We start from the raw sequence: 13,694 nt of genomic DNA on the forward strand, positions 1-13,694 counted from the left end.
TAAACCAGATTAACATGCACCTGCCAGGGGTGAGTGGCGGGGACCGGTACCTCTCCCCGCTCATGATGCTGGATGATATGTATAGTTATTAAGCTGAGGAATAATTGGCGGACATGTAGTGTTATACATATTGGGAGTTTCCCGCTCATTTCTACAATTATTTCTCCGGAATCATTGCCAAAACTTTATACAGGAATTGTTAGAGGAACAGTCAGTGATCACCGGGACTCCGATTCTCGCTGTTCCCGCTGGGTAGTAGAACATAGCGCTATCATAGTCCGGTGTATGGGGGTTTGTGCCGCTATCACAGTCCGGGACATCAGTGAGGATCGGTATCACAGGGAGAAGCGCACACTGCGCCAGCCTGCAACGTGCTGAGGAGTGATATAGAGGAACCTGCATCTACACTAGAATAAAGCCGCAGCAATTTAGTTCGGTGTGAACTGCTCCATTAATTAACTTACAGGTGCTATAGAGCGAAGACTCGTCTATCCAGTGGTATCCGGATAAGACGCATTTATATCCCGTTATCAGGAGATCTGCATCCTCTATAACACGGACTCTTTAGGGAGATAGTGATTTGGTGGGGGAGGGAAGTAATGAAATCTGGAGGAGGGGAAGAATGATGTAGATGGTGAGGGCAGTAGTCAGAACATTTAGTGGAAATCTCCCGGGGCAGATAATCAGAGAAGGAGCGGGAAATACCGGCAGACTAAGTTAGAATTGAGGGAAAAAAAACACCGCAACCACCAAAGCACAACACCGACCACACAACCACTCAGTAGGGAAGACACAAGGAATTGTAGCCTTTCTATAGAACATGTGGGCGGCTCTGAGAAGAGCCTTTGGGGGGAGGAGATGATTTCAGGATTAGAATTAACCTCCAAAGCCGTAGAGAGTGCGGCCCTGGCGCTTGAGGGCGTACACCACGTCCATAGCGGTGACGGTCTTCCTCTTGGCGTGCTCGGTGTAGGTGACGGCGTCACGGATGACGTTCTCCAGGAAGACTTTCAGGACACCGCGAGTCTCTTCATAGATGAGGCCGGAGATGCGCTTCACACCTCCCCTGCGAGCTAGACGGCGGATGGCAGGCTTGGTGATGCCCTGGATGTTATCCCGGAGCACCTTCCTGTGCCGCTTGGCTCCGCCCTTACCGAGACCTTTCCCTCCTTTACCGCGTCCCGACATCCTGCTGATTGAGAATAGAATGAATTATGTCTGAGGAGCGGAGTCCTGGTTTATATAGCACATGGCGGACCAGACGGAGAACTCAAACAAGATGACGTCATCATGGGCGTTTCCTTTAATAATTTACATTCCAGGCCCCTCCCCTTCTCTTTTGATTGGCTGAACACAAAAGCTTAGTTGATTTTGAATTTCCCGCTCACCCTGTAATTCTCCGCTCTGGGAGAGAAGACAATTGTCCCGTGTTATGTGATCTCATATACAGGCGGCTCCTTCTCAGGCTGCGGATGCCGGCACTCTCCGTATACAGTCACCGGGAATAAGCACCAATGAGGGGGCTCCTGTTATTACATGGATGAGGAGGAGAAAAGAAAAAATCCCCAAAGCTCCGTTATCATCCGATCGGTACTAAGTATCAGAGCTATAGATCCGTACATTAACTCTTTAGTGTCCACATTTTCTGTTCCTTGTTTTATTTTCATTATATCAGTCAAAGACATTAATTCACAGCTGTAAGGAGACTGCGGTGTCCAATGGCTGGGACCACTGACGGGGACATCACTGACAGGGACATCTGTGTATCTCAGTGATTATCGGGGCCGCCAAGATTCTACAAGGAAACGAGTCCTATAGGGATGGACGGGACCTAATAATCTGTGCTCGGGGCACAGCAGGTACCGCAAGTCTCTAAAATGTAACGAAACCGCAGTCATCTCTGTGGAAGAAAAAGCCGCTCATCACATCAGCTCTATGTCTGAAGCTTCATCCCCCATAGACCCCTGGTCACACCCAGCAGATTATTACAACAATCCAGCTCTGCACCGTAATAGCAAAGTCAGGGACCGGACTATTACTGAGCTACTCTGTTATTAGCGATATATTCACACGATCAAGCGTTAATTCCAAATCTAGATGGATAAGATTACATTCCAGAAGTTCTCCGGCCGAAGTCTTCATGAAGGACGGACACTGGGATCTCTCCACACTGGTATAGAAGATCAGATATCCCAATGTATAACGCAGAATAAGAACCGCTTTATTCTAGAAAAAACAACTAATAGAGGAGACGTTTGCTGTTCACACTAAGCGCTTTATTAGGTCTAAACATCCCTTGAATGCTGAGGGGTTAAATTGTTTATAAAACAATCGCTAAGACTCCGGTCAGAGTTCTCATTGGACGATATTTTACAGCAGAGTAAGATCATATACAATAACTATTTACATAAAATAACGATAAAAGGAAAAATGTAATAAAAAGTCTGATTCAATGTGGAAAAGATCAATAGAAATCCAGGCCGAACGGGAAGCGAAGCGGGACTGAGTTATGAGACCAGCAGTGAGATCAGATCTCATGTATCTCTCGTGGTTAAAGGGTTAACGTTGTGATTGTTGATCAGTAGATGTTATTAGAATGTAATCATTTATAGAATAATGAGGTGACCGCAAAAGAAACAGAATTAGCGGGAACCTGATATCTAGTAATGTGATTGCAGTAAACTGACAGTAGATGTCGCTGTTGCACAATGAACAGAAAACAGGACTGAACACTCCCTTAGCCTAGATTCTATATATTGATGACTAGTGTTGCTCGCGAATATTCGCAATTCGAATATTTTTCGCGAATATCGCATATTCGCGAATATAGCGCTATATATTCGTAATTACGAATATTCTTTTTTTTTTTTTTATTATTATTTTATTTTATTTTTTTTTTTGTCTTCACAGTACACATCACAGTGATCACCCCTCTCTGCTTCCAGCTTGTGTGGTGTAAAGAAGGCTGAATATGCGAAAAGTAGCATATGCCAATTTTCGCATGTGCGAATTTTCTTGTGTGCTAACTTTGTATTTGCGAATATTCACATATGCTAATTTTCGCTTACGTGTATATTCGCATATGCGAAAATAAACCGAGAATATAACGAATATTCGAATATTCAAAAAGATATGTGACAAATATTCGTCCATATATTCGCGAATATTAGCGAATTCGAATATGGCCTATGCCGCTCAACACTATTGATGACTTTATCTACCTATCTATATATGCAGTGACCCCCCGACCTACTATGGCCCGACATATGATCAAATTGACATATGATGCTTTTTTTATGTCGGGGCCATCGCATTAAGTGCTCTCCGGCAGCGCAAAATGCTTAAGCTGCTGCCGGATTGCAGCTTAATGTTCCTCGTGTGGTGCGGTAAGTATTACTTACCCCTCCACGATGCTCCAGGGCGCCCTCTGGGTCCAGCGCTGGTCTTCCGGTGTCTTCTCGGCCCTCTCCAATGACGTCAATACGCTGCTGCGCACGCCATCCAATAGGAATGGCGTACTCAGCGGCGTAATGAAATCGCTACGCAGGCCTAGTAAGGGCTTGCGGAAGACAGCAGAGGACCGGAGAAGACTGCGGAGAAGACCAGGAGAGGACTGGAGAAGACAGCGGAGAGCACCAGGAGAGGACCGGAGAAGACCAGGAGAGGACTGGAGAAGACAGCGGAGAAGACCAGGAGAGGACCGGAGAAGACAGCGGAGAAGACCAGGAGAGGACCGGAGAAGACAGCAGAGGACCGGAAAAGACCAGGAGAAGACAGCGGAGGCCCGGGGTCACCATCGCGAGCAGCGGGGACAGGTGACACAGCTTCCTATACTTTACATTATATGAATCCCTCAACACACCATGGATTCGACAAACGATGGCTCGTTTGGAACGAATTACCATTGTATGTTGAGGGACCACTGTATATATATATATATATATATATATATATATATATATATATATATATATATATATATAACAAAGACGAGGTCCGGCACCAGGATTGTTGCAGATAAAAGCTTGCGTTATTTTATTGAAGATATTGCAATACAAGGCAGAACGTCTGGCGCGTTTCGCACGTGACCGTGCTTAATCGTAGACATACGATTAAGCATGGTCATGTGCGAAACGTGTCAGACGTTTTGCCTTGTACTGCGATATCTTCAATAAAATAATGCAAGCTTTTATCTGCAACCATCCAGGTGCCGGACCTCGCCTTTGTTCTTGTCTAATAATAGGCTGGAGGCGGTACCAGCCGGTCCACGGCACAGGTGGTGAGGAGGGCATGTATGTGGTGAGCGGCTCATACCTTGATACAGAACTCATTATAGTCCTAAAGACATAGATCCAGGTAACGTGCAAGATTACTGGTTGCAGAGTTTGTACATGAAATAATAGGACATCCAGGAGGTTTGGTAAGTGATTTGTGAATATTTGGTAAAAAAATAAATAAATAGAAGTTTGGTTTGTGTGAATGAGATGGTGATACTTACAGTACTTATAAGCTGGTGTATGCTCCACAGGAAGTTGTGTAGTTCTTTCCAGTCTGACCACAGTGCTATTTGCTGACACCTCTGTCCATGTCAGGAACTGTCCAGAGCAGGATAGGTTTGCTATGGGGATTTGCTCCTACTATGGTTAGTTCTTGACATGGACAGATGTGTCAGCACAGAGCACTGTGGTCAGACAGAAAATAAATTAAAAAAGAAAATAACTTCCTGTGAATCGCTTATACAGCAGCTAATAAGTACTGGAAGGATTATGTTTAAATAGAAGTAATTTACAAATCTGTTTAACTTTGTAGCACCAGTTGATTAAAAAAAAATATTTTCCAGTAGAGTACCCCTTTGAGCAGTAGTGAGGTTATGCTGGGAGTTGTAGTTTCACTCACCATAACTGTAGAACTGACAAGCGACTACAGCTCTGATAGGACATAGAGAGCAGAATGTACAATGATATCAGTGACTATAGGTGACGTCTTCTCTATAGTCTTCCCTTATCTAATTCGGATGGTACATACCGCCAAGACTTGTTCCAGCTAAAACTTCTCTCTGCAGAATGTGACGCCCAGACGTCTCCTCACTATGTCAGCGCATTCTCATCCTCTATATGAAAACAAGTATTATTATAAACCTGCCAGACACTGTATCCTCTAAATATAATACTACTATACACTATACTCTTTGATTATAAACCTTCCATACACCGTACCCACTGAATATAATACTACCACACAATGTACATTCTGAATATAATACCAACACATACTGTACACTCTGAATATAAATCTGCCACATACTGTACCCCTGAATATAATACCGCCACACACTGTACCCTCTGAATATATTAATACCACATACTGTACCCTCTGAATATAATACTATCACACACTGTGTCCTCTGAACATAAATCTGCCACACATTGTACCCTCTGAATATAAATCTGCCACATACTGTACCCCTGAATATAAATCTGAAACATACTATACCCCTGAATATAATACCGCAACACACTGTACCCACTGAATATAATACTACCACATACTGTACCCTCTGAATATAATACTACCACCCACAGCGCCCTCTGAATATAATACTACCACAAACTGTGCCCTCTGAATATAAATCTGCCACATACTGTACCCTCTGAATATAAATTGGCCACATACTGTACCCCTGAATATAAATCTGCCACATACTGTACCCCTAAATATAAATCTGCACATACTGTACCCCTGAATATAATACCGCCACATACGGTACCCTCTGAATATAATACTACCACCCACTGCGCCCTCTGAATATAACACTTAGAGATGAGCGAACTACAGTAAATTCAACTCATCACAAACTTCTCGGCTCGGCAGTTGATGATTTTTCCTGCATAAATTAGTTCAGCTTTCAGGGGCTCCCGTGGGCTGAAAAAGGTGGATACAGTCCTAGGAGACTCTTTTCTAGGAATGCATGCACCTTTTCCAGCCCACCGGAGCACCGGAAAGCTGAACTAATTTACGCAGGATAAGTTATCAACTGCCGAGCCGAGAAGATCGTGACGAATCAAATTTACTGTAAGTTCGCTCATCTCTAATAATACTACCACAAACTGCGCCCTCTGAATATAATACTACCACCCACTGCACCCTCTGAATATAATACTACCACAAACTGCGCCCTCTGAATATAACGTTGCCATACAGTGCACCCTCTGAATATAATACCACAACCGCAGTAACACCCCTCAACATCCGTTAGCTGATGCTATTACCACGGGAGGGGGGTATTGGTGGTGTTGCTAATGGATGATGGGGGTGCTACTACTGGGGGGGTGTTGCTGGAGGATGATGAGGGTGCTACTGGCCAGCAGTTCCCCCACATTAGGTAGGTAGCAGTTTCCCCACATTAGGTAGCATCTTTTCCCCACATTAGGCAGCATAGATTCCCCACATTTGGTACCAGTTCCCCCACATTAGGTAGCACAGATTCCCCACATTAGGTAGAAATTTCCCCACATTAGGTAGCACAGATTCCCCACATTAGGTAGCACAGATTCCCCACATAAGGTAGCATAGACTCCCCACATTTGGTAGCATAGACTTCACACATTTGGTAGTAGTTTCCCCACATTAGGCCGCAGGATCCCTTGCAGGTTCCCCACAATGGGTCAAAGTCTCCCCACATTAGATCGCTGGTACAACCCCCCCCCCCCCCCCACACACACACACACACACACACACACAAATAAAAAAAAAACATACAACACAGAGAGACACACACACAAACTCACACACAGTCAGAGAGACACACACTCACACACAGTCAGAGAGACACACACTCACACAGACACACACACAGAGTCACACAGTCACACACACACAGTCACACAAACACAGAGTCGCACAAACACACACAGAGTCACACAGTCACACACACTCAGAGAGTCACACATACACAGAGTCACACAGTCACATACACACGGTCTCACACACACAAACATAGATAGAGACAGACAGAGAGTCAGACACACACACACTCACCCATCCAGCGCAGCGTTCCTTCTCACCGGGCGCCCTGCGAGTGACGTAACTGACGTCCTCCTATGCGGCCATGCGGTGTGACGTAAGGCCGGCGCAGACGTGGGAGCGGAGGCCGGGCACAGTGCTGGTGAAGGTGAGGGGGGGGTGTGATGACGGACGGGCGCACAGTGCAGGTGAAAGGGGGGGTTGCTGACGGACGGGCGCACCGCACACACAGCGCAGGTGAAGGCGGGGGGGGGGGGGTGCTGACGGACGGGAGGCTGGTTGGGCAAAGATGGGGGGTGTCGGTGTAGCTGAGGAGGGGGGGCTGGGTGCTGCGGAGGGTCTTGGTGTCACCCCCTTAGGTTGGTGTCACCCGGTACGGGCCACACCCCCTGCACCCGGGTCGCAACGCCACTGTTGCCAGGCAGAAAGTGCCCTAAAACATTGCAGCTTGAACCCTAGTTGGTGGCGGATAAGTCACGCAAGTTATCCAGCATTCAGAGTTCAAATACAGCAGCGTGTGGACCATTTTTAGGCCAAGGCAGGTCATCTGATCAGGCCTTGTTCAGTCAAATGTATCACCTAGTGTCAGTCCCTTCGGGATCCATCCCTCATTCATCTTAAGAAAGGTGAGGTAATCCAGACTTTTTTGACCAAGGTGACAATACCTCCTGCTGCACTGAAGGTCCTTTCTGACAGGACACTTGAAGCGGGACAGGCCAGAAGTTTGAGCGCAAATTGGGATAGCTCAGGCCGCAGGTCAAGCCAGCAAAACCAGTAGTCAAGGGGTTCATCACTCCTCAGAGTGTCGATATCTGCGGTTAAGGCCAGGTAGTCTGCTACCTGTCGGTCAAGTCGTTCTCTGATGGTGGACCCCGAAGGGCTTTGGCAATGTGTAGGACTTAAAAAGCTCTGCATGTCCTCCATCAACAGCATGTCTGTACAGCCGGCGTGTTCGTGGGAGGAGGATTACTTTCACCTCTTCCCCTGTTAGATGCCTGTTGTGCTGTGACATGACCCTTATATGCTGTGAACAGCATACTTCTTAATTTATTTTGGACCTGCTGAATCCTTTCCGCCTTGCTGTAATCCGGTAACATGTCAGGCACTTTATGTTTATACCGGGGGACTAGTAGCGTGGACACCCAGTACAGGTCGTTCTCCTTCATACTTTTTATACAAGGGTCCTTCAACAGGCACGACAGCATGAAAGACCCCATATGCACAAGGACGGATGCCGAGCTACTCATGTCCCGTTCCTCGTCCTCAGAGATGTCAGGGAAGGTATAATCTTCTTCCCCCCAGCCACGTACAACACCACAGTAACCAGATAGGTGACAAGGAACACCCTGGGATGCCTGCTGTGGTTGGTCTTCCTCCTCCTCTTCAAAGCCACATTCCTCCTCTGACTCCTCTTCCTCACAATCCTCTTCCAGCGTTGCCGCAGGTCCAGCAAGCGATGCTGATAAGTCTGTTTCTGGTGGTGATGGTGTCCACAACTCTTTCTCTTCATGTGCATCTACTGCCTGATACAGCACTCTTTGCAGGGCACGCTCCAGGAAGAAAACAAATGGTATGATGTCGCTGATGGTGCCTTCGGTGCAACTGACCAGGTTTGTCACCTCCTCAAAAGGACGCATGAGCCTACAGGCATTGCGCATGAGCCTCCAGTAACGTGGCAAAACAATTCCCAGATGTCCTAGCACCCCGGTCATAAAAATATTTGTTGATGGCTTTTTCTTGTTGGAGCAGGCGGTCGAACATTAGGAGTGTTGAATTCCAATGTGTCGGGCTGTCGCAAATCAAGCACCTCACTGGCATGTTGTTTTGCCGCTGGATACCTAACAAGTGCACCATGGCCGTGTAGGAACGCCTGAAATGGCCACACATCTTCCTGGACTGCTTCAGGGCATCCTGTAAGACTAGGTACTTGAGCACAAAGCGTTGTACAATCAGATTACACACATGTGCCATGCACGGCACATGTGTCAACTTGCCCAACCTCAATGCCGCCAACAAATTTGTTCCATTGTCACAAACCACCTTGCCGATCTCCAGTTGGTGCGGAGTCAGCCACTGGTCCACCCGTGCTCTGGGTTTACAGGAGCGCTGGTGCGGTGTGACTCTCTGCTTTGAGGCAAGTCAATCCCAAAATGGCGTGACACTGCCGTATCCGGGATGTGGAATAGCACCTGGGGAGCTGGGGGGTTGCCGGTGATGTGGAGCAAGATGCAGCAGTGGAAGAGGACTCGGACGAGGATGTTATGGAAGAGGATGGAGTAGGAGGAGTAGAGGAGGTGGCAGCAGGCCTGCCTGCAAGTCGTGGCGGTGTCACCAACTCCTCTGCAGAGCCATGCATCCCATGCTTGGCAGCTGTCACCAGGTTTACCCAATGAGCAGTGTAGGTGATATACCTGCCCTGACCATGCTTTGCAGACCAGGTATCAATGGTCAGATGGACCCTTACCCCTACACTGTGTGCCAGACATGCCATAATTTCCTTTTGCACAATGGAGTAAAGGTTGGGGATTGCCTTTTGTGCAAAAAAAATTTGTCCGGGTACCTTCCACTGCAGTGTCCCAATGGCTACAAATTTTTTAAAGGCCTCAGACTCCACCAGCTTGTATGGTAAAAGCTGGCGGGCTAGCAGTTCCGATAAGCCAGCTGTCAGATGCCGGGCTAGAGAGTGACTTTGAGACATTGTCTTCTTGCGCTCAAACATCTCCTGTGGGCAGATGAGCAGGAACTGCTCAAGGCGAGAGAAGGAGAGGCGGATGGTTGAGAGGGGGCAAGGAGGGCAGCAGTGGTTGACCTGGCTGAAGATGCTGGACCAGGAGGAGGATGGCGGCTTTGACTTTGTGTGCTGCTTGTACTGACGTGTTGATCCCATAGGCGTTTGTGATGTGACATCATGTGCCTTTGCAAAACAGTTGTGCCTAGGTGGGTGTTGGACTTCCCACGACTCAGTTACTTCTGGCACAGGTTGCAAATGGCCTCGTTGTTGTGAGAGGCAGACACACACAAAAAATGCCACACTGCTAAGCTCTGCGATGACGGCATTCTGGTGGTGGCAACAGCATGCGTTGATTGGTGTCCCGTCTGGCTGACCCCGGGTGCCGATGCATGCTGTCTGACTGTGCCACTAGCTCCTTGCGACGACCTCCCCCTGCTTCCAACTCGTCTCCTCCTCCTCTCTGTCTCCCCATCTAAACTTTCCCCCTCTTCTTCTCTTCTAGCTGGCACCCACGTGGCATCCATGGACACATCATCAACATCCCTCTCTTCACATCCCTTGCCGCCAGATCCACGTCCACTTGTGGGACTGTGCGGAAGAACCAGAGAGATCTCCCTCTAAATTTTGTTAAGATGCCTATTCCCAAGGGTGAGTCCCGTGCCCTCACCCATGATAACCTGTTGCTGGTCAGGTATAAGGATAAGAGGGGTGTCCTTATACTCACCACTATTCATGGGAATGGCAGCACCCCTGTCCCTGTGGGAGGTACCGTGGGACCGGTCCTCAAGCCCGATTGTATTCTGGAGTACAATCGGTATATGGGGGGAGTTGATCTCTCAGATCAAGTCCTCAAGCCATATAACGCCATGCGGAAAACACGGGCATGCTACAAAAAAGTTGCGGTCTACTTGGTACAGGTTGCCATGTACAACGCTTTTGTACTATCCCAGTACGCTGGCAACACAGGGACATTCCTCCAGTACCAAGAAGAAGTCCTAAGGTTCCTGATCTTCGCTGACCGGGAAAGAGCAGGCCGGACTTCCCAAGGGTCTGGAGTTATAGGCGCCAGAAAAAATGCAGAGACGGAAGGACACCACCTATCAGTGCAACACTTGCCCCGATAATCCGGGCCTCTGCATAGGCTGCTTCAGGGAGTATCACACTTTCATGGAGTACTAATTTTTCCCTTTTCATTTCAATTTTCCATAATTTGAACAATGTACCAAGTCCAGAGTACATTCAAAATTGTTAACCCCATAAATCACTAAATTGCAAAAAAAAATCTGGAAAAAAAACCTGATAAGACCTCTGGGGGTGTTTTTTCAGAAATGGGTCATAGGTCACTGACTCACTATCATCGGGGACTTTTTATGTTGCCTTAATTGCGCAGCGCTCTCTCTCCACCTGAGCGGGTGCGCATTTTAGGCAACTGGTTAGGGACGGCCACACACATCACATTCCCAGAATGATGATTCAGAGCATAGGGTTTGGGGAGGGCATAGTTTTTTTTAGTTTTGGCTATGCTCTGGGTCATCATTCTGGGAACATATGCTGTTTTATTATTTTATGATTTATAGTTTTCTGGCCCACTGTACCCCATATTACGGGCCTCTGTACCCCATTTGTCTACCCCAGTTACGGCCCGTTGTCCCCCATAGCGTTCCCCTATTTTAGGGCTCAGTGCTCCCCCCATTAACGCTCCTTGAGGAGGGGTCCCACATCCTGGCTGCTATAATAAGCTCAAGGCCTCTGACTGACCTCCCACTCCAAGACCTGGTGTGCACCCACGGAGCGAAAATCATCAAAAATCAAGGTACCGTATATACTCGAGTATAAGCCGAGTTTTTCAGCACGATTTTTCGTGCTGAAAACACCCCCCTCGGCTTATACTCGAGTGAACTCCCCCACCCGCAGTGGTCTTCAACCTGCGGACTTCCAGAGGTTTTGAAACCTCCGGAGGTCCGCAGGTTGAAGACCACTGCGGCCTTCAACATCATCCAGCCCCCTCTCACCCCCTTTAGTTCTGAGTACTCACCTCCGCTCGGCGCTGGTCCGGTCCTGCAGGGCTGTCCGGTAAGGAGGTGGTCCGGTGAGGAGGTGGTCCGGGCTGCTATCTTCACCGGGGAGGCCTCTTCTAAGCGCTTCGGGCCCGGCCTCAGAATAGTCACGTTGCCTTGACAACGACGCAGATGCGTCGTTGTCTAGGCAACGGCTCTATTCCGGGCCGGAAGCGCGGAGAAGAGGCGCCCCCGGTGAAGATAGCAGCCCGGACCACCTCCTCACCGGACCACCTCCTTACCGGACAGCCCTGCAGGACCGGACCAGCGCCGAGCGGAGGTGAGTACTCAGAACTAAATGGGGTGAGAGGGGGCTGGATGATGTTGAAGGCCGCAGTGGTCTTCAACCTGCGGACCTCCGGAGGTTTCAAAACTACAACTCCCAGCAAGCCCGGACAGCCGATGGCTGCCCGGGCTTGCTGGGAGTTGTAGTTTTGAAACCTCTGGAGGTCCGCATGTTGAAGGCCGCAGTGGTCTTCAACCTGCGGACCTCCGGAGGTTTCAAAACTACAACTCCCAGCAAGCCCGGACAGCCGATGGCTGCCCGGGCTTGCTGGGAGTTGTAGTTTTGAAACCTCTGGAGGTCCGCAGGTTGAAGACCACTGAGGGCGAATGATGAGAAGAGGATGATGAAGGGGGGGGGGGTGTGGGGATGATGAAGGGGGGTGGGGATGATGAAGGGGGGGGGGGTGTGGGATGATTACAAGGGGATGATGAAGGGGGGATGTGTGGGATGATAAGGGGATGATGAAGGGGGGATGTGTGGGATGATGACAAGGGGATGATGAAGGGGGGATGTGTGGGATGATGACAAGGGGATGATGAAGGGGGGGATGTGTGGGATGATGACAAGGGGATGATGAAGGGGGGATGTGTGGGATGATGACAAGGGGATGATGAAGGGGGGATGTGTGGGATGATAAGGGGATGTGTGGGATGATGACAAGGGGATGATGAAGGGGGGATGTGTGGGATGATAAGGGGATGTGTGGGATGATGACAAGGGGATGATGAAGGGGGGATGTGTGGGATGATGACAAGGGGATGATGAGGATGTTAATGACAGGTCTGGATGATGACAGGGGGGGATGAGGTATTTCCCACCCTAGGCTTATACTCGAGTCAATAACTTTTCCTGGGATTTTGGGTTGAAATTAGGGGTCTCGGCTTATACTCGGGTCTGCTTATACTCGAGTATATACGGTATGTCCTTACTCCAAAAAAATGTATTTACAAATTTGGGGGGGGGGTCTTTTCTGCTATTAACCCTTGTAAAAATGTAACATTTTGGAAAAAAAAAAAAACATTTTAGTGAAAAAAAATATATATTTTTTTACATATGCAAAAGTCGTGAAACCCCTATGGGGTATTAAGGCTTACTTTACCCCTTGTTACGTTCCTCAAGGGGTCTAGTTTCCAAAATAGTATGCCATGTGTTTTTTTTTTTTTGCTGTTCTGGCACCATAGGCGCTTCCCAAATGTGACATGTCCCCCCCATTTCAGCAAAGTTTGCAAATGTGACTCTTTCTCTTCTGAGCATCGTAGCACCCCTGCAGTTCACTTCAGGTCCACTTATGGGGTACCTCCATTCTCATAAGAAATTGGGTTACAAATTTTGGGGGGTCTTTTCTGCTATTAACCCTTGCAAAAATGTGAAATTTGGGGGGAAACACACATTTTAGTGAAAAAAACACAAACATTTTTTACATATGCAAAAGTCGTGAAACCCCTGTGGGGTATTAAGGCTCACTTAATACCTTGTTACGTTCCTCAAGGGGTCTAGTTTCCAAAATGGTATGCCATGTGGGTTTTTCTTGCTGTCCTGGCACCATAGGGGCTTCCTAAATGCGATATGCCCCCCGAGCACAATTTGCTCTCAAAAA

The sequence above is a fragment of the Hyla sarda genome, unplaced genomic scaffold, assembly GCF_029499605.1.
Source record: "Hyla sarda isolate aHylSar1 unplaced genomic scaffold, aHylSar1.hap1 scaffold_88, whole genome shotgun sequence".
NCBI lineage: Eukaryota > Metazoa > Chordata > Amphibia > Anura > Hylidae > Hyla > Hyla sarda.